We start from the raw sequence: 18110 nt of genomic DNA, 5'->3' as shown, positions 1-18110 counted from the left end.
GGGACAACCAGACCTTTGCTGTGTGGCATGTTAAGGCACCTGGAGACTACGAAGGATTGTAGGCTCCCCCTCATGCTAGAAAATTGTCCAGGATTTTAAACTCAAAGCCAAGAAGTGATATAAATGTTGTGCCTACACAAATGGCTTATCAAATTGTTTTATTTACATTTCAGGATTTCTATTTGCTTTTTTTAGTGTTAACCAACAAAAGTTAAAACAGTTTCAAAATAAGAAGTCCTTCAGGATAAAAACTTTTGGCTAAAGATCTCTTGATAAGCCTAAGAACAAAATAAATAATTAATTACGATAACTGAAACCGTTTCCTTGCAAATAGTTTTGATGTTGACCAATGGCAAATTTCCACTATCACATAAAAAAATTTCCAACTTGCTCTACAATAAAACATCTGGCTCCTCTTCTTCCTCTTCTAAGGAAAGATGTTTTAGACACCTAAGATAGACTTTTTTTTGCCCTGGCCAGATTGCTAAGTACACGTGAAATGCAGAAACTGAAAGCCTTTGCACTTGTTCCTTTTGCAGGGACTGGACAGAGAGTTACAGGTACAAATCTGGACATTCTGCAATTTTACTCACTTAGACTGTTATGCAAGGCATAGAAAAGCTAAAAAATGTTCTTATCTTCTGCATCCTAAAGTGATTCTTCTATGGCTTTATAAGTCTCTTGTCAAAGACTATCCTTGATCCCTTCTACTCTATCCTTTATTTGCCTTTATTTCATTTTCTGGAACAGAGCTGTGCTCCCAAGAGTTTTCTGTTAGTTTCAAATTACACATATCATCTTAGAAAGTCCCATCCATTCCTGAACTCTGTGTCCTTTCATTTAATTTATAATAGTGAGGCAACAGGATCCTTTGCCATCGTTCTCCATATGAATTAACAGAAATCTAATAGGAGCAACTGGTGGAAAGCAAAACCTTACTGTAAGGTGGGAGATAAACGTCCCTGTAACATCATGCTGGGAAGGCTTAGCATAGCAAAGGGATGGTTATTAGAACATCTTAGATTAGGCAGCAAATCACATCAGGTTCTTGCATTCTTTTGGAGTGAGAAGGGCAGGGGATGCCAGCACTGAGGAAACGAAGAGGGCATGGAAAGAGAGAACAGGAGTTTGTTTTCACATTTCATTCACAGTATATTTCCATTGCTGACTTTCATTTTGCAGGTGTTGGCAAACTCTTTGCTCACCACATAACAGAGATAACAGGCCTGTGGTAGTAACTTTCACACTCTAGTTAGCCATCAGACAAATCCCTGATAATTCTATTTATTAATTTCTTTTTGTGAACAGTGATATGTAGTGATTAGTTTATAAAAATGATTGTGGAAGATATAAACAAATCATAAGTATTACTAATAATGCAGGCAATAAAAATGTGGGTTTTGTGCAGGAGTACTGAAAACTTAAGTGTTTTGATCCACTACTGTCATACCTTTTATTTGCTCTTTGTGTATCAACAATAAAGTACCTTTGTTATCTCTCCAGCATCATACTTCTTCATAACTAGCACAATTAACCCACATCCATAGTTTCATTTTGACTTGTGTGAAAAACATGTAATGGAACATAATTCCTGTGATTGGTCATTACCCCACTTAAAAATTTTAATTAACTATTGTTATTTTGGAAGGTAATCACATTTTCAAAAGAGAAGACAAACAATACATTGAGGTTAGTTTCTTCATTATTTTTCCTGTACAACATTATTAATGTTATCTCATTGGCCTTGTCACTTGACATAGGCACTGCTAACACCTTCCATATTGTTTTTTTCATTAATAAACACATCATACCTTCCCTGCTAGCCCATGCACTTTTCCCACTATGTAGAGAGGATAAAGTGCCTTTTATCGCTCATTTATCACCCACATTGATCACTCATGTTGATCCTACTTCTTTCCATGCCAGCTTGGTACAAGAAGATAGCTTCAGGGATGAGATTCTTCCTTTTATACTTGTAACTTGGCTGAACTAGCTGCTTGAGCAAGAATTAAAGATTCAAAGTTTGAATACTGATACATGAAAACTATTATCACTTGAAATATTTGTTTTAGCTATTGCTGTTTTGTGAGCAAAGCATGTCAGTAATACATTTTGCTAGTGAGTGCTCATTGTAAATTACGGACTTTCACACAGAATCAGAATGAGGGGAATTCCTATAATCTTTGTAGTCCTTTGCTAAAATCAGTCTGTCCCCCATCTCTTTAGCAAACTTATTTGCAGGCTTTGCAGGGAGACTTCATGGAGACTGCCCTTTGACTGGACACTGACAGTATACCTCCACCAAATCTGTTAGTGCAGATTACGAAGTAAAGAGATTAGAAAAAGAAATTATTCTCTGTGGTCAGTATATTCATGGCCACCATACTCATGAAAAGAGGACAAAGACACCGTCCTCACCCATGCAGTCCAATCACACACTTCCTCTGCAGCACACAATCTAAATGCAGATGCCTGTGCAGCACCTACTTTTCCCCCTCTCCTTCTGTCTTAGACATACAAGAAGACATATGGTAAATACAGAGACAGTTTTGGAACCTTGGAGTGCATCCTCTACATAATTGCTTTGTTTATCCATAATGACATAGGAAGTGTTTAGACCAAAAATAAATAAATAAATAACCCCAGTGTCAGAAGATAATGCCCCTTGACTATTATAACTTAGTTCCATTGCCTCTGTAATTGCAAAAGTGAATGGCAGTGCATTTTCTCTACCTGATGGGGAAGACACAGAAGTAAAGGATCAAGGTTTTATCTGTCTATCGTTCTTCACTGACTTACTCTATAATCTTGCATAAATCACTTCAAGTTCTTGTGTATCATTCTTCTAGCTCAGACAAAGAGGTAATGACGTTTTCCTATTCTGCAAATAATTTTAGGCCTGTATTGTCATTAGTTTAATAATGTTAGTGTTAAGCAGCATGAATGTACTGGACCATGTTTGTGTGCCTTTTGTATGCTTATTTTTCTGTATAAGGTTTCCAAAGTTGCTTTTATTGTCATTACTATAAAACACATTTAAAATCAATACCTTCATCAATCTATTTTCCCAAGATTGTTAGTTGAAAACTTTTTTTGTATGTTTTTCTTTTTATGAATGCATGTTATTTTCTCCTAGCAGTGATTGATATCCATGACAAATCATCTGAAAAGCCACATCATAGCTATCTAGCCATAAAGCAGTACAACTGAACTTTGTTTAGAATTGTTCACATATTCACATTGCATTCAACCCAACTATTTATTCCTTTATTCTCTCATCCATTAATTCCCTCACCTACTCTGCTGCAGACCTATTCACTGCATTATATATTGGTCAGCAAACCTCTCTGTCACTGCCCTGACTGACTAAATACCTACCACCTGTTCACACATTCACTCACTCTTGAACTTCTCTGTCCCAGCTTCAGACCCAGCTTCCCAGCCAGCTCCAGTCTGCCTTCATACCTTGCTCTTCTGCTCTGCACCTTGTTTCTTCCTGAGGTTAATTAAGGACTCGAAGAGCAGTCTGTTGCTAAAGCTTTCTTGAACTTTTCCTTACTTGTTTTTTTTTTTTTTTTTTCCCCAGCACAGGTTTGATACAGTTTACTTAGGTTTTGAATGCCCCTGTGCATATACTCCTGAACGTGATTTCAGAATTAGGTATACTGTGACTGAGGCACTCATTACATATTATTATTTCATTGCATACATTGTATGTTCTTTTGAAGATTATTATGCTTATAACGGAACTTTTAAGTAGTATGTTTCATGCATATTATAAAGTTGCTGTGGACATTCCTTAGTAGTTACTCATTACATGATCACATTGCAGCAGCATGTATTATTTGACCAATGACGATCATTTTTAGCAAAACAAACCTAGTTATAACTGTGAGGATCAATGACTTTAGCCCTACTCCACCATTTCACATGCAATCCAGACTGATGTTACAGACCTCTGGAAAACCTCCCAGACTGAGTGCAGCACCTCTGGGGGCCATTTGTTTTTAAAAACTGTGAAAGATACTACTTGTAATAGGAACTGATGGGAATTTTCCGTGGTGCCGTTTCTGTTACTTGCTTTGTGTTCCTAACTGCTACTGTTGCAGCATTTTCTATGTCTTAATGCTGCGGGTAAGGCAATTGACTTGAAAGGAAACCCTGAACCCTACTGAGATATTGGTATTTGCACAGACACCAATCCCTGTTTTCCCTCCGACTCTTAGATCTGCAAGACATACCAAAACACTCCATAAGTTTTACTGAGACTAGAGACTGAAAACTATGCTATACAACGAACAGTATGATTTGTAAAGGTGGTGGGATCTAGCCTAGGTATGCGCAGCTGAAGCAATGGGCTTTCTGCCTGGATGCTGGCCTTCACTCTGGCTCCTTGGTGCTGCTCTGGGCCTTGGGAAGCTCATACAGACCATAGGTTCCCTGGAAATGCCTGGCAAACTCCTCCGATTTTCCTCATCTATTCTAAGAACTGCCTGGAATTTGTACAATGCAAAAGAATTTAAGAAACATCCTTTCTCCCCTTGGAATATCATGTTATATCTATATTGCTCAGGAGTTGCTTAGCCATACCTACTTCAGGAGGGTTTCACTGATGTATTAACACCTGCAGTGAGTCCCAGAGGAGATGCAGCTTACTCTTGTGCTGGTATAAATCACAGCATATCCCCCAAGTAAAATATAATATATGACAAAGATTTTTTTTTACCTTGCTATGGTACTTACACAGGGGTTTTCCAGACCAGCTCTGTGATCCGTTTCCAAGTTCCAGCAGACACAGGTACATGGCCTGTGGTCCCCCTGCTCCAAGGACACCCATTCTTAGCCTCCCCCTGCCAGGCTGCCCCAAGGCTCCCTGCAGTCCCTCACCTCCTGATGCCTGGGCCTGAGGAGATCATGGTGGCCCCTGACCCAAGGACACTCACTCTTGTTGCCAGGCCACCATTCAGTGTGGCTGTGCTGGGTGTTGGTGTGATGACAGCCCAGGGCCCAAGTAAAACCACTACCTGGGGAAGGCAGTGAGACAGTGAGAGGAAGTGGGTTTCCCTGTGAGCTGCAAGCAGTGATCGTGGCTCTGTTAACAGCCCCAAAATATCTCAGCGGCCAGGTCTTGCTGTGTATGCAAACTTACTGTCTGTGAGGTTACCATCACAACTCTGTGCTTTTAAGAGTCTCCATTTCCTGGGTAACACCGTTCTGATTATATTTCTCAAGCACACACTGCAAGACAGGCTGCAGCTCCAATCGCCATAGCAAGGAGCGACCCCAACCTTATTTCACGGGGCGCAGGGCCCTCCTCCTCCATCCTGTCCCGCCCCGTCCCCACCCGGCGCGGGAGGAGGGTCCCTGGGGGGAGGGGCCGAGGCGAGCGGGCGGGGGCCGGGGGCCGGGTGAGGCACCCCTCCGCTGCAGGTAGGAGCGCGGCCGGGCTGCGGGACCGGCGCGGGGAGGCGGAGGCAGCGTCGCAAGCAGGGGCCGGAGCAGAGCGGCCGCGCCAGCGCTGGGCCGCGCCGAGCCGTGCCGTGCCGTGCTTCGCTTCCCTTTTCCCCGCGGCCCTGCGCCGCCAAGGTGGGTATCTCGGCCTGGCGGGCGGGCAGGATGGCGGCGCTACGGCACCTGCGGAGCGTGCCCGGACCACGACGGGACGCGTGCAGGCAGGCGCGGCCGGCAGGGTCGTGGAGCTGGAAGGTTGGGGCGGTCACGGGCCGTAGGCGTCTGCTCTGCTTGTGGGCCTGTGTGCAGGCGCTGCACCTGCTGCTGCAGCGGGGCTGGGGAGCCGGGGATCGAGGCGCGGCCGTTCTGCGAGGCTGCCCCCCACACGTCCGTCACGCGTGCCGGCACGGCGGCAGGGCCTATGGGTCCGCAGCTCGGTACTTATTACGCGCGGTGCTGGCCGCGGAACCGGCCACATATGTGTGAATGTCACTTACATGTTGCTCTACTTCTCAGCTGTCAGGAGGGTTTAAATCAGGTTGGAACTGAGGTGCTGAGTGTGCAGGAGATGGGTAAAGTGAAATCAGGGCTTTCTGCCTATCACTGCTTGTCCAGTGCTAGTTTAAGTGCAGCTGTAGGTCTTTTGGGCAGGACACGTTTGTGAGTGTATGAAGACACGCAGGCAGGGTTGTAAGGGCCAGGGATGGAGCAGGAACTGTGATGCCCTTGTTTCTGCCATGTGGCTGCTGCCAGGAGAGAAGGAGCTTGATGACTGTTCTGTGGCTTGGAAGATTTTTCTGTGTGTGCTTCTGGGCTGAGGCAGAAAGGTGTTCCTGCCTTCCCATTAGGTCCTGTTTTTGTTACTGCCAGATGCTTTAGCTAAACCGTTGCCTCTGACCTCTTGCACCCGAGCATTTCTGGTGGGCTCTGGGTATCAGTGTAGCAGTCAGGTCCATCATATTCAGGGGCATTTTTTGGGAGGCACAGGTGTGGTGCAGGTGGCTCTGCTCTGCTAACAGTGGGTGAGCAGCAAGGAAGTAGGTTCCTGCATGCGTGCTGGCCTTGAGGATGCAGCCAGCTCTGCAGGTGTGGATAAGGTCTATCCCTAATAGGATTGCTCCCAGAAAGTCATCACTGAGCACACATTGCAGTGCTCAGGGAGCTTTGGAGAGGCTGGTGAATGCACTGTGCCCTCAGCCCCATTGAAATCAGACTGCTGCTGTGTTTTTCTCTTTTTGTTGTGCTTGATAAAGAAACAGAAGGCATTGTAGCTGGTGGGGAGTGTGACTGCTCCTTCCACGGTGAATGAAACATTCTTTACATTGTTTGTTGAGAATGGGTTTGTTTCAAGGCTGGAAAACTGACTCATAGCTGTTCTGGACAGTGTAGGTACAGGTGTGCTTGGAGACAGCCTTTCATGTACTGTGCTGCTCTTTTTGCTGGTGTTATGATTCAGTGCCCTCTTCTCCCCCCAGTGTAAACAGTTACTGCCTTAAACCGTCTCTCAATAGGACTGCATGGCTGCAACTGTGTGACACCAAAACATCGTGGCTTTATATCACATATGGGTCCCATGACGATGAGGGGGGAATCTGGTGCCCTCTGCTTTCTCATGGCTGCCTCATGCACAGCTGACATGCGTGGTGGTGGCTCCGCATGGCAGCTCCACATGGCTCTCTGTGTGTATAAAGGGAACAGTGGGGAACTCTGCAGCCCCATGGCTGTAGTGCAGCCAGATCACTTGGTTGTCCCATTTGGAGCATGTGACTATAGGTGCTTTTGGAGCTGCAGTTGGAGCAGGTCTATCTCAGATGTGCCAAAGTTAATTCCTGACATGGACTGTTATCCTTGGATTCAGTCCTTCCCTCTGCCATCTATTTTGCAAAGATGGTGCTTTGCTCTGCTTCTGAGGGGGTCTTCCAGGGCTGGGCTCTTCACAGGCAGTAACTGTGATTAGGAGAGCTCTGAAGTTTTGTACTATTTCTGAACTCCTCAAATGTTTTCTTTGAGTTTTTTATGTCTCCAGGAAAAATGGGATCTCATGCCACTGATGCTGGAAGAAGGATTTTGTAGTTTTTAAGAAAATTAAACATTTTGCATCAGCATTCAGGGATGAGAGGCATTTTCCCAGGTTTTGCTGTACAAAGATAGCTTGATACGAGTATTGGTAAGGAAAGATGTAATTGCCATGGTTTAGTAACACCTCTTGTAAGCCTTTGATGCTTCCAAATGTTGGATCTTGTAAAAATTCAAATTATTCTTTGATTTAAATGAGTTGAAAAGTCATTTCTGAAGGTGTGTGACCAGGGTAAGTATTATTTATGTGTGGATGCTAATCTACTATGCCTCTCTAAAGTTTAATTAAAGGCACAACTGTGAGGGAGTTTTTCACGATGGCTTACTTTTGGAAAAATGCATGAAACATGGGAGTGTAAGTTGGGTAGCATGTGACGATGGAGGCTAAAAGATGACAACAAGAACTAGAGCAGATCAGAAACCTCCCTGATGTATCCTTTAAAGGCTCTTATTTTAGCATGTACATGTAAATTCCTTTGCTAGGAGTTAGAGTTGAGATCCTCCCTAATGTGGTGTTGTTGCATGCTTTGAGGCTGCTATTCATTGTACCTGATGCTATGTGTTGCCCTCAGTCAACTGAAAGGGAACATGCCTGTCCATTTGGGTGTCTGGAGGTATGTGTGGAGCTGATGACACTTCTGGCTGCTGTGCCTGCTTATTCTCTCTCTGGAGCTCTGCCTCTCTGCTGTCTCCCTGTCTGTTTCTCTGATGCTGATCAAGTGTGTCTAGGCAGACTGGTGAATGTTCACCAAGAAGCATGGGAAAGTCCTGCTGGTCTCACCAGGTCTGGTGCTCAGGCATGCGGTAGATGTTAGCGTCAGCATACATGGAGCCTTGTGAGGCCCAGGGATGCTGCTGCAGCTTCCATGCAGAGAGCAGGCTGTCCTGTTGGTGAGGCAATCTGGGCTGTCCTGCCCAGGCATGCTGCTGCTGCTTCCATGCATAGACTGGGCTGTCCTGTTACTGAGGCAATCTGGGCTGTCCTGCCCTGCAAAGTGCAGCGGGCAGAGCTGGGAGCAGGAGCAGACTTACGGAAGTGGCGTGAATACATAAACAGAAAGTTGTTTTCGATCCTGTTAGCATTTTTTTTTAATGAGGGGGATGGTGAGAGAAGTAAAATGTGTTGGTTTGGGGTTGTTTTTCTTTGTTTGTTTTTGTTTGTTCCTGTGAGGGGCATGCCTGCTGTTGGCAGCTCTGCGGTTCTGAGGTTACTGACAGTAAGTGTGTTAAAGCACAAAACAGCAGGCTTTACTGCAGGAACGTGTTCTTACAGTACTTAAGGGGAAACAAAACAGGTGGCAAATTAACAGAAACTTGAACTGTAGCTGTGAGGATGTAAGGAACTTTTCTGAGGACAGTAAATGAAGATAATTGTGGCTCAAGTCTTGAGTTTGGCTCAAGTTTGTTAACGATACAGAAATAATTGCATCTTGCTGCCACCCTCTTCTTCCACATTTCCTTTTCCCTCTGTTCATGTACAGCACTGAACTCATTATCCAGTAGGCATTTTCTGCATTGATCTTCTTAAAAATTAGTATTAGCCTGTATATGAGGGAGGCCAAAGAGGATTGTACATTGTGTTGCAGAACCAGTGTGGCCTCTCAGTGAGGATGGGTGGGCTGTCATCTGCTCTCAGCCCTGTAATGTGGTGTGGGTTGGCAGGGAGCAAGGCGATGGCTCACCATCTGTGTGCCTCTACACACTGCTGTGCTTGCCTAGATGCCTTATTGGTAGAGCACATTCATGGAGGCGACTGGGAAATATGTGGGGTTGGCAAACTATGGGCAGGAGAGCAGAGCCTTGGCAAGCCCCACATTCTGTGCTGGAGCTATGGTGAAGCCATGGGGTGGGATGAGGCCTGCATGTCCCTGTGCCACTGCCCACCACATGGTTGGCAGGGTGGGATGAGAGAGCATGAAATGTGATCAGAGTACCTGCTTTGTTTGGGTGTAGTTTTCAGGGGCAGGCTTTAGCTGCACTTCTTTTGAGTCCTTCCTCCTTCCCTTGATATAAAGCAGGCATTATTCTTGCCCCAAATTATTGTTTTTTTATATTTATATGCTTAGTTGTGCTTGATTTATTTATTTTTTCATTGACAAATTTCATAGAGCATCATTTGTTTTTGTCTACACAAAGGAATGCGCTGAAAAGTGGAGGCTAATTTTTTTTTTTTTAAAGAATGCCTTTGTTCTCATTTGCACTGGAAGAGATAATGTATTATAGTTGGCTCTTACTGGAAGAGCAACATGGGGTGTAGGCAGTAGACCTAGAGACATGAAAGGTCTTGGATTCATGTTTGAGTTCTTTCCTTTCAGATTTAATGGATTTGCGGGAGAATGGAACTATACACACTTCTTTTTATAAAGAAGCATCCTATGACTTTGCCTTGAACCAGGTCCTCAGGCTATGCTTGGCTTTGCTTAGGTTTGTAGTAGTAAAGCTCCCAAGTTGGAAGAGCATCAGGAAGAGCTGGCTGTTTCTTGCAGAGCTTAGAACTGTTTTATCCTGTTGGAGATCTGTGTGAGGGCATGGGGGTTTGGGGGCTTATTTCCGTCTAGCATGTTGTTGTAAACCATAGTAGTGGGTAGATCAAACCTTCTGTGCCAGGAGTACATGAGGACAGCACTGCTCAGTTCTTGGGAGCTCTGGTTACTTAATCTGGAATGGCAAGAACGCGTATCAGTACTGTATTTTTAAGATATACTTCCATATCCTTACCTCATCTGTAGGTACCTGTATGCAATTCATAAGCTACGAATTGGATCACATATGAGAAACAAGGCTCCAGTCGTTTAGAGGAGCAGAGCATGTGATGAGGCCAGATGAGGTTTCTGGACTCCCACGGGGCGTGCTTACCTGGATGCCAGGTAGATATGGATTGTGGCAAGGGAAGTTCCCTTCCAGGTGAAGGTGATGTGGCTGGGAGAGGGATGGGAGTGTAGGCATGCCTTTGGACATTGAGCCTTTTTCCAGCTTGATCTGATAATGTATTTACCATGCTTCTCTGTAAGCCCCAGCCTGGATTTCTTTAGTAGCCTCTGTAATTCATGACAGGCATCGTGGTGTGGGTGGTGAGACATTTCTGACTATAAGTCTCTATTTAATTTGGGTGCAGCAAGGACTGTCTGCAGACCATCTGAACATGGAGGGGCCTGCTGCAGGCAGGAGTTAGCTGTGAGTGGCCCCCACCCTGCGTGGGGTCTGTGCAGCTGTAGCCATCCTGGCTTCCCTGAATCACAGCAGTAACAACCCTGGGATGGCGGCCTGGAGATGATCTGGTGTGCTATTGTGGATGTGGAAGTTGCTGGAGTAATGCTGTGCTGGTGAAGATCCCTTCTCTCACACACTTCTGTGTTTTTTTGTTTTTTGTTTTTTAATCAAAAAAAGGCATAAAATGACTGACGCAAAATATTATGCATTCTGGTTTCCAGACAGCAGTTGTCTGATTATGAAATGTTTGTTCAAGATGTGGATGTATGCACACGCAGATCACCTTCCATATTTGTCCTTCAGATCTGCCCTGTCTATCTGTCCTTTGATCAGGAGTGAGAATTATTTCATTTTTCCTGTTAAAATCTAGTCTTATTTTGGTGATAGAGAGTGCCTTTCTCTTTTTGAAATTATAAGGGTTGTTAAAAATCTGCTACTGCAAGTCCAGGTGTTTACTCCTATTGAAATAAATTCACTCTTCAGTTTAATCTGACTGCAGTTTTACTTTAGGTGTCACTGGAATTGATAAAATGCTTTGAAAGGTCTTCCTGATTATCTGCTAGGTAAGTAAGACACATAATGGCCTTTTCATTTCACTTCCTTTGCACAGGAATTCATTTTGAGGGATTCTGTGATAAATATGTAAGACAGGACATTTTGTAGGCTTAAGAACTCTCCTCTGTGCAATTCTATCTCCCAAAATAATTAAATAGTAATGAAGAAAACCCTATCCATATGAATACGTTTACAGCATATTAGCTGTTTAAGGTATTTGGCTAGATGTTTTCAACCAGGGGTGGATGCTTCTGAAGTACTCTTTTTTTTCAAACACTTAAAAGAAGTAACAGTGTATTTTGATTCTCACATATTTCATGTATCTGAGGAATTAACCGTTTTGTTGGCAGAGGCTGTATGAAATAAATCTCTGACTCTCATAATTTACAGTATGTGAATTAAGTATCTATATTTAAAGCCTGAATTAGTGTTTCCTTGCAGTATAAAGATACTGGTGTGTAAATATTCTCAAATAGTTGATTTTCTCCTTTTTTTTTTTTTTTTTGTTTCTACTTGTGTCTGCCCTGAGATGGGCCTCCCATGTGTGTAAATTGATTGTGCATCTAATGATACATGCTGATAATCAGGAATCCCACAGAGGTGTTTAAGAACTTTTCTTTCCTGCTTTAGTACCGACAGTAGCTGGGGGAAAAAAAAAGTAAATCATTATTTAGAGCCTGTCTTCTGCTCTTTAATTTAATTGTTGGCTTTTATAAGAGTTCAGTTCCTGTCACTGCATGTCTGCTTCTGTTTTTCTTCATAGCTATGCCTTCATCTAGAATAGGACACAAATGTGTTATGTTTCAGGAGCTTTGGAAACAATTTCTGAGTACATCATGGAAGAATGCATTTGACCACGTGAGGTGTCTGATAGGATGGGGTTTGCAGGGAGTACTGTGCATGCTGGAGATCCATGTGCTGCTCAGAAGCAGTGGTGCTGGGGTGGGTCAGGGCGCCTTTGGGAAGGGGTGAAAGCAGCAGGAAGCTGGATCTGTAGGAGCAGTTACTGTTTGCCTGCAGGAGGTGAAGCTAGTCAGCTGCACTAATTTCCGTGCAACAAATGGCTCTGGGAGCCAGAGGTGTTAACGTGACCCCACCATCATGTAGCTCTCAGTGGTGATGAGGCTTTGAGATTCCCGCAGAGAAAGCCTGTTCTGCGCGTTTCCATGGTGACAGCCATCATTTAAACATTTATAACCTTTGATTAAAGATACAGAAAGGAGGGGAAAACCTTTTAAACATTACAAATGGAAAGCTTTAACTAACTATTGTTGAAACTTTTGTTTTAACAATATCCTTTATTTACATTTCTTGGTGTGTGGAGGTTTTATATGGAGTGCAGCTGCCCCTTCCCCATTTGGTGGCCCTCGAGCTATCATTTTGGGGCAAGCACTATGTTCTGGAGATAGCAGTCTGACTTTGATCATAGCTGCGCTGACATCACTCCACTAATTTAGTTACTATTTATTTATGTTACTGTATTTTGCATCAAAATTGTACTTTAAATCTGTTATGCAAGGAGATTTGTGTCTCTGGTAAAGGTTTGAGGAAAATAGCCTATTCCTGTGTTGAATAAAACTGAGTTCTAAAGGGAAGGAACAGAACATGAGATAGACCATAAATCACAGTCTCTAAAGTTGTGCAGTGATTGCAGTGATGCACAAAAGCCTTGTGCTAGAGGGGAGAGCTAGCTGTGACAGCAGGAAGGGAGGCTGGCTGACAGCATGCACGTTGTGCAGAAGAGCATTTGTATGCCTGGTGCACCTCCTTCCTTGCCCCACTTACATGTTCTTCAGATACTTACTTTGTGCTCTGCAGCAGTGCTGGGGCAGCAACACTCTCCATCCGGGTCAGGTGTTCTCATGTACAGTGCTTGCATTCAGCACGTTATGCTCTCTGGAGGCTTCTGACTGCTGGAATAATGTCTGTTATATTTTTCTGTTTTCTTTTTAATCTTCCCCATCCGTTACCTGCCGCTGTTTTTCATGTGTTCCTGGGAAGATGGAGGAAATACTGAATATGTTAGCAGACTCCATGGTTGTGCTATTGAAAATTGTGCCTTGATTTCAGGACTAGCCAAATGGGAGCTCTGAAGAGGGATGAAGTAAAGCTCTCTTTCTTCTGTGCCTTTGCTTTGGGCCACTGACATTTGGTTTTGCTTCAAACTAGTCCATAGTGATGATATTGGAAGATAAAGGTGGTGTGATTGGCGCAGTGACTGAACATCACGGACCTAGGGGGCTGTTCTGCTAGGACTGTGTGCTGAATTTCTCTCCCATATCACACCACCTCTTTTCTTATAGTGGGCAGAGGTTTATGGACACTGCTAAGCCTGGTAGTTGCTGATGGTTAGATTAAATGGACGGGGATGCATAGGGGTGCCAAAACAGATAATTTAACAGCTGCAGATAACTGCTTTTTCCAGATTTCTAAGGCTGTGCTGCTTTTCTTGGGACCATGGAGGAGCATTAGCACTGTTCTTTGCCCCTTGTACCAGCTCCTAAAATTCCTCAAGAAGGCTTTTATTATTGAAAAACCTGGTTGGTTACTGTGGAAAGTTGATAGAGACTACATAAGAGTTGTGATATGAGGAACTACATCTGGCTATGCTGTGTAATCAGAGAAAGACGTTTTTTGGTAATGCGTTGCCTTGGGCATACATTTTGGGATCTAAGTTGGCTTTTGAAAGGCAGCAGTGTACTGAGTGCACGCTGATGTCAACACCATACATCAGACAGATTATTGATAGTGATGGTTTCCACCACTCTAGTGAATCAGGGGATGGATTTGGGGTTAGTCAGTTGTCTTTCTGAGTAGTCGGAGGACGAAACCTGTGCAGCTCTGTCTCAGGAAACAGCCCTAGGGCTCCCATGTGTTGAAAAGTATATGTACTAGTATGGACAGTTTGGTACCATATGTTCTTATGTTGCATGTCTTATCCTTCCTTTTACAGTATACAAAAATGTGTGTGAGCTAGTGCATATTTTATGATGGAGCTGCTAATTTACTAGGACTGTGAGTGTATGTATATTACTAGTGCTAAGAGGACTCAGCTCTGTTTTATGTTGTACAGAATTAGATGATGATGCTGTACTTCACAAAGGGTTTTTTGTTGGTTTTTTTTTTGCCTTAGAATAATAGAATTGCCAAGGTTGGAAAAGACCTCCAAGTCATCTAGTTGAAGTGTCCACCTACCATCAATATGTCCCCACTAAATTATGTCCCCTCAGTACATCTAAATGTTTGTTCAACACTTCCAGCAATGGTGACTCAACCACCTCCCTGGGCAGCCTTGTCTTCCTTTCTTGTTCTGTTTTTCCCTTCCTACCTATGCATTCGTGATTTTATACATTGTCAACTACTCTGCAGCTCACATGGCTTCTTGTAAAAGATCCTGCTTAATCTTTATGCGTTTCCCCTTAAGAGATTTGTAGGTGGTAAGGTGAGGAGCATGGCTATGGCTGATGTGTGGAGGAGGAGGGGTTGAAGACCTGTGCTGAGTGACGCTGCTGGCTCATGTGAGGGTATCCCCCAGAGTATGAGGAAGGGCTCTGCTGTAGGGTGCCAAGTTTACAGTGCCTGAGGACTTGCAGATTTTCTGAGTGTCTTGTTTTATTGATGGGTTAAGTGCCCTGGCTGCAGGCCGGACAGAGCTAAATCGTAGAATGACAGGACCCACAGAGTGGCTTGGGTTCGAAGGGACTGTACAGATCACCTAGTCCAACTTCCTGCCATAGGCAGGGGCATCTCCCGATCAAGATGCCCAAAGCCCCATCCAGAATGGCATTAAGGACTTCCTCCCTCGCATATAAATGTTGCTGGTTCAGGGTCTCTAAAGATGTTTGGCTTAAAATTTACTGGGTGGACAAGCCTTAAAGTGCTGGTAATGTGTAAGATTTGTAGCAGTGAGATGTGATGAGGTGACAGCTTGTTCAGCAGTGACATAGCTGCAGGTTTGGTGTTCCAGCTATGTACCACATGAGTTCCTGTATGGCAGGAAAGGCGAGACTCGGCAGAGCAAAGCTGCTGTTCCCTGAGGTTCATGTCCAGTGCCTTCCTTGGGAATCACAGGGCTTTGTCCCCTGCCAGAGACTTGGCTGCTGTGTTGGCAGGGCAGGGAAAACCAGTTGGGAGCTTCACATGATCAGTACTCCAGGGAAGTGCTCTGGGACAGGCTCCGCAGGACCAGCCAAGAAGAACCTCTGCTCTACGAGGAGGAAGGCTCTAGAAGTTGCGTAAGTTAACTGGAAAATGCGTTGCAGAATTTGATTACTGACAAAATAAAGACCCATCTGAATGTGAAATAGCTGGATTTCTTTTCCTGAGCTGCTTCTCAGTTGCTGAGGCATGAGGTACTGTTGTGACAACTCTTTAACTACAGTTAAACAATTGCATTTAAGGCTCAAGCAAGCATTAGATCCAGTTACCTTTCCACCTGAATAAAAGTCTCCATGACTGTATCCAGTTACACCTCTGAAGAGGGCAGTCATTTGTGTTGTGATTAAAGAATGCTTTCAGTGAAAACTGGAATCGCAGACTTGCTTTCTGAGGTAGTTTTGTTGTAGTGTTTAATCACCAAAAAACAAAAGCCACACGGTTTTCATCAGCTCCTGTGTTTGAAAGGGAGAACACTTCTGTGTAGAAAATCAATGGGGTCAGTGCTTGAGGACAGAAATCCTAATTCCTAAACATATTTTTGTGCCTGACTGTACTTCTGACAGTAGCAGTCAAGCAAATATGCGTACTCTGGTGCTTTTTCCTGTGTTCAGCTATGTTTAATAAACTGGTTTGCTAGTTTGCTTCTGTAACATTCACAGCTAAGATTTTAGTTGGTATTTTAGGCTCTTGAAATTCAATTTCATAAGATTTAAAAGCTCCATCTTGAGCGTGTAGGAGCTTTGAAAATGTTTGGGTGTGTAAACAGACCATTTCATCACAAGGAGGACAATGACAAGAAAGCTTCTAATAATATTGTTTATTCGACATTTTCTCAAAACTAGACTGAAACTTACAGAGATGGGGACCTGAGTTGTCCAACAGTTATGCATATTGAAAGCATGTGTTGAGGTTTGTTCCATGTTACATGTGCACAACTTCATCCCCGTAAAGTTTCCATGATCTGAAAGCGCACATCCAATTAGAAAGGTGCTGCTGCATCTCTGAACTTGTGTGAACTGTGACGTTTGGGAAATCTTGGTGATAGAAGCATGCAGATCCTCCAGTGTCTGTCTGGATGGAGCGCAACAGGAACAAATATGTACACCTGAGGCAGTGTTGCTCAGAATTGCTAATGTGGTATTGATACTCAGATATTGTATTTAGTTATCCAGGCAGTATAATTATGTTAATTGTTTAAACGTTAACACCTGTGAAGTTCCCTCCCCTTACAGGAGTACCTTTAGGTGGATTTAAAATTGATCAAATATTGACAGTAAACCCATAAGCATCATAGGAGTCTCTTTAACGCTGGTGTACATTAGAATTCTCTTTGGAAGTGAGAAACGATAATGTTTTATTGCTATGAGATAGATATCAATAGGCATAGAATCATAGAATCATAGAATGGCTTGGGTTGAAAAGGACCTCAAAGATCATCGAGTCTCAACCCCCCTGCCAAGTGCAGGGTCGCCAACCACTAGACCAGGCTGCCCAGAGCCACGTCCAGTCTGGCCTTGAATGCCTCCAGGGACGGGGCATCCACAACCTCCCTGGGCAACCTGTTCCAGTGCGTCACCACCCTCTGTGTGAAAAACTTCCTCCTAATATCTAACCTCAATCTCCCCTGTCTCAGCTTAAAACCATTCCCCCTTGTCCTATCACTATCCACCCTCACAAACAATCGATCCCCCTCCTGTTTATATGCTCCCTTCAAGTACTGGAAGACCACAATGAGGTCTCCCCGGAGCCTTCTCTTCTCCAAACTGAACAAGCCCAGTTCCCTCAACCTTTCCTCATAGGAGAGGTGCTCCAGCCCTCTGATCATCTTGGTCGCCCTCCTCTGCACTCGTTCCAACAGCTCCACGTCCTTCTTGTGCTGGGGGCCCCAGGCCTGGACACAGTACTCCAGATGAGGCCTCACGAGAGCCGAGTAGAGGGGGACCACCACCTCCCTCTCCCTGCTGACCACTCCTCTTTTAATGCAGCCCAGAACATAGTTGGCCCTCCAGGCTGCCAGCGCACACTGCTGGCTCATGTCCAGCCTCTCGTCCACCAGGACCCCCAAGTCCCTTTCCGCAGGGCTGCTTTCAAGTACCTCTTCCCCCAGGTTGTATAAATACCTGGGATTGCCCCGACCCAAGTGCAGCACCCTGCACTTGGCCTTGTTAAACCTCATTAGGTTCTCATGGGCCCACTTGTCCAGCCTGTCCAGGTCCCTCTGGATGGCTTCCCTTCCTTCCAATGTATCGACTGCACCGCTCAGCTTGGTGTCATCTGCAAACTTGCTGAGGGTACACTCGATTCCATTGTCTATGTCATTGATAAAGACACTGAAGAGCACCGGTCCCAGGACTGAGCCTTGGGGGACACCACTCGTGACCGGCCTCCACCCTGACATAGAACCATTGATCACAACCCTTTGGCTGCGACCAGCCAACCAGTTCTTAACCCACCGAACAGTCCATCCTTCAAATCCATACCATAATTACAATCAGCATTCAGAAAGGAAAAATAGAGAGTTTTGAGCTGCTGCATTTGTTTCTACCAGTCAATTTTTGAAAATGCATCAGTGGAACTATTTGTACTGTTGTGAACCAGAACGGGTCAGGTGAGTACTGCCAATGTTGGAACAAAATGCTTTATTGTTTCCTGGATAATCT

At 44.3% G+C, this 18110-nt stretch overlaps 1 protein-coding gene across 6 annotated transcripts in view; it reads left to right on the top strand.

Moving 5' to 3' along the window:
• Nucleotides 5226-18110, top strand: part of SEMA4D (semaphorin 4D) — a 96677-nt gene continuing 83792 nt past the window's right edge. For 2 of the 6 annotated variants that reach the window (XM_021381382.1, XM_021381384.1), the window contains exons 1-2: nt 5610-10394; nt 11248-11300. The gene's annotated coding sequence lies outside the window, so the exon portion shown is untranslated. The other 4 variants (XM_021381383.1, XM_021381386.1, XM_021381389.1 and 1 more) reach the window with 4 other exon arrangements.

The sequence above is a fragment of the Numida meleagris genome, chromosome Z (genome assembly GCF_002078875.1).
Source record: "Numida meleagris isolate 19003 breed g44 Domestic line chromosome Z, NumMel1.0, whole genome shotgun sequence".
In the NCBI taxonomy this organism is placed as follows: Eukaryota; Metazoa; Chordata; class Aves; order Galliformes; family Numididae; genus Numida; species Numida meleagris.
The sequence above is the reverse complement of the archived record's forward strand: the minus strand, read 5'-3'. Positions and strand labels throughout refer to the sequence as shown.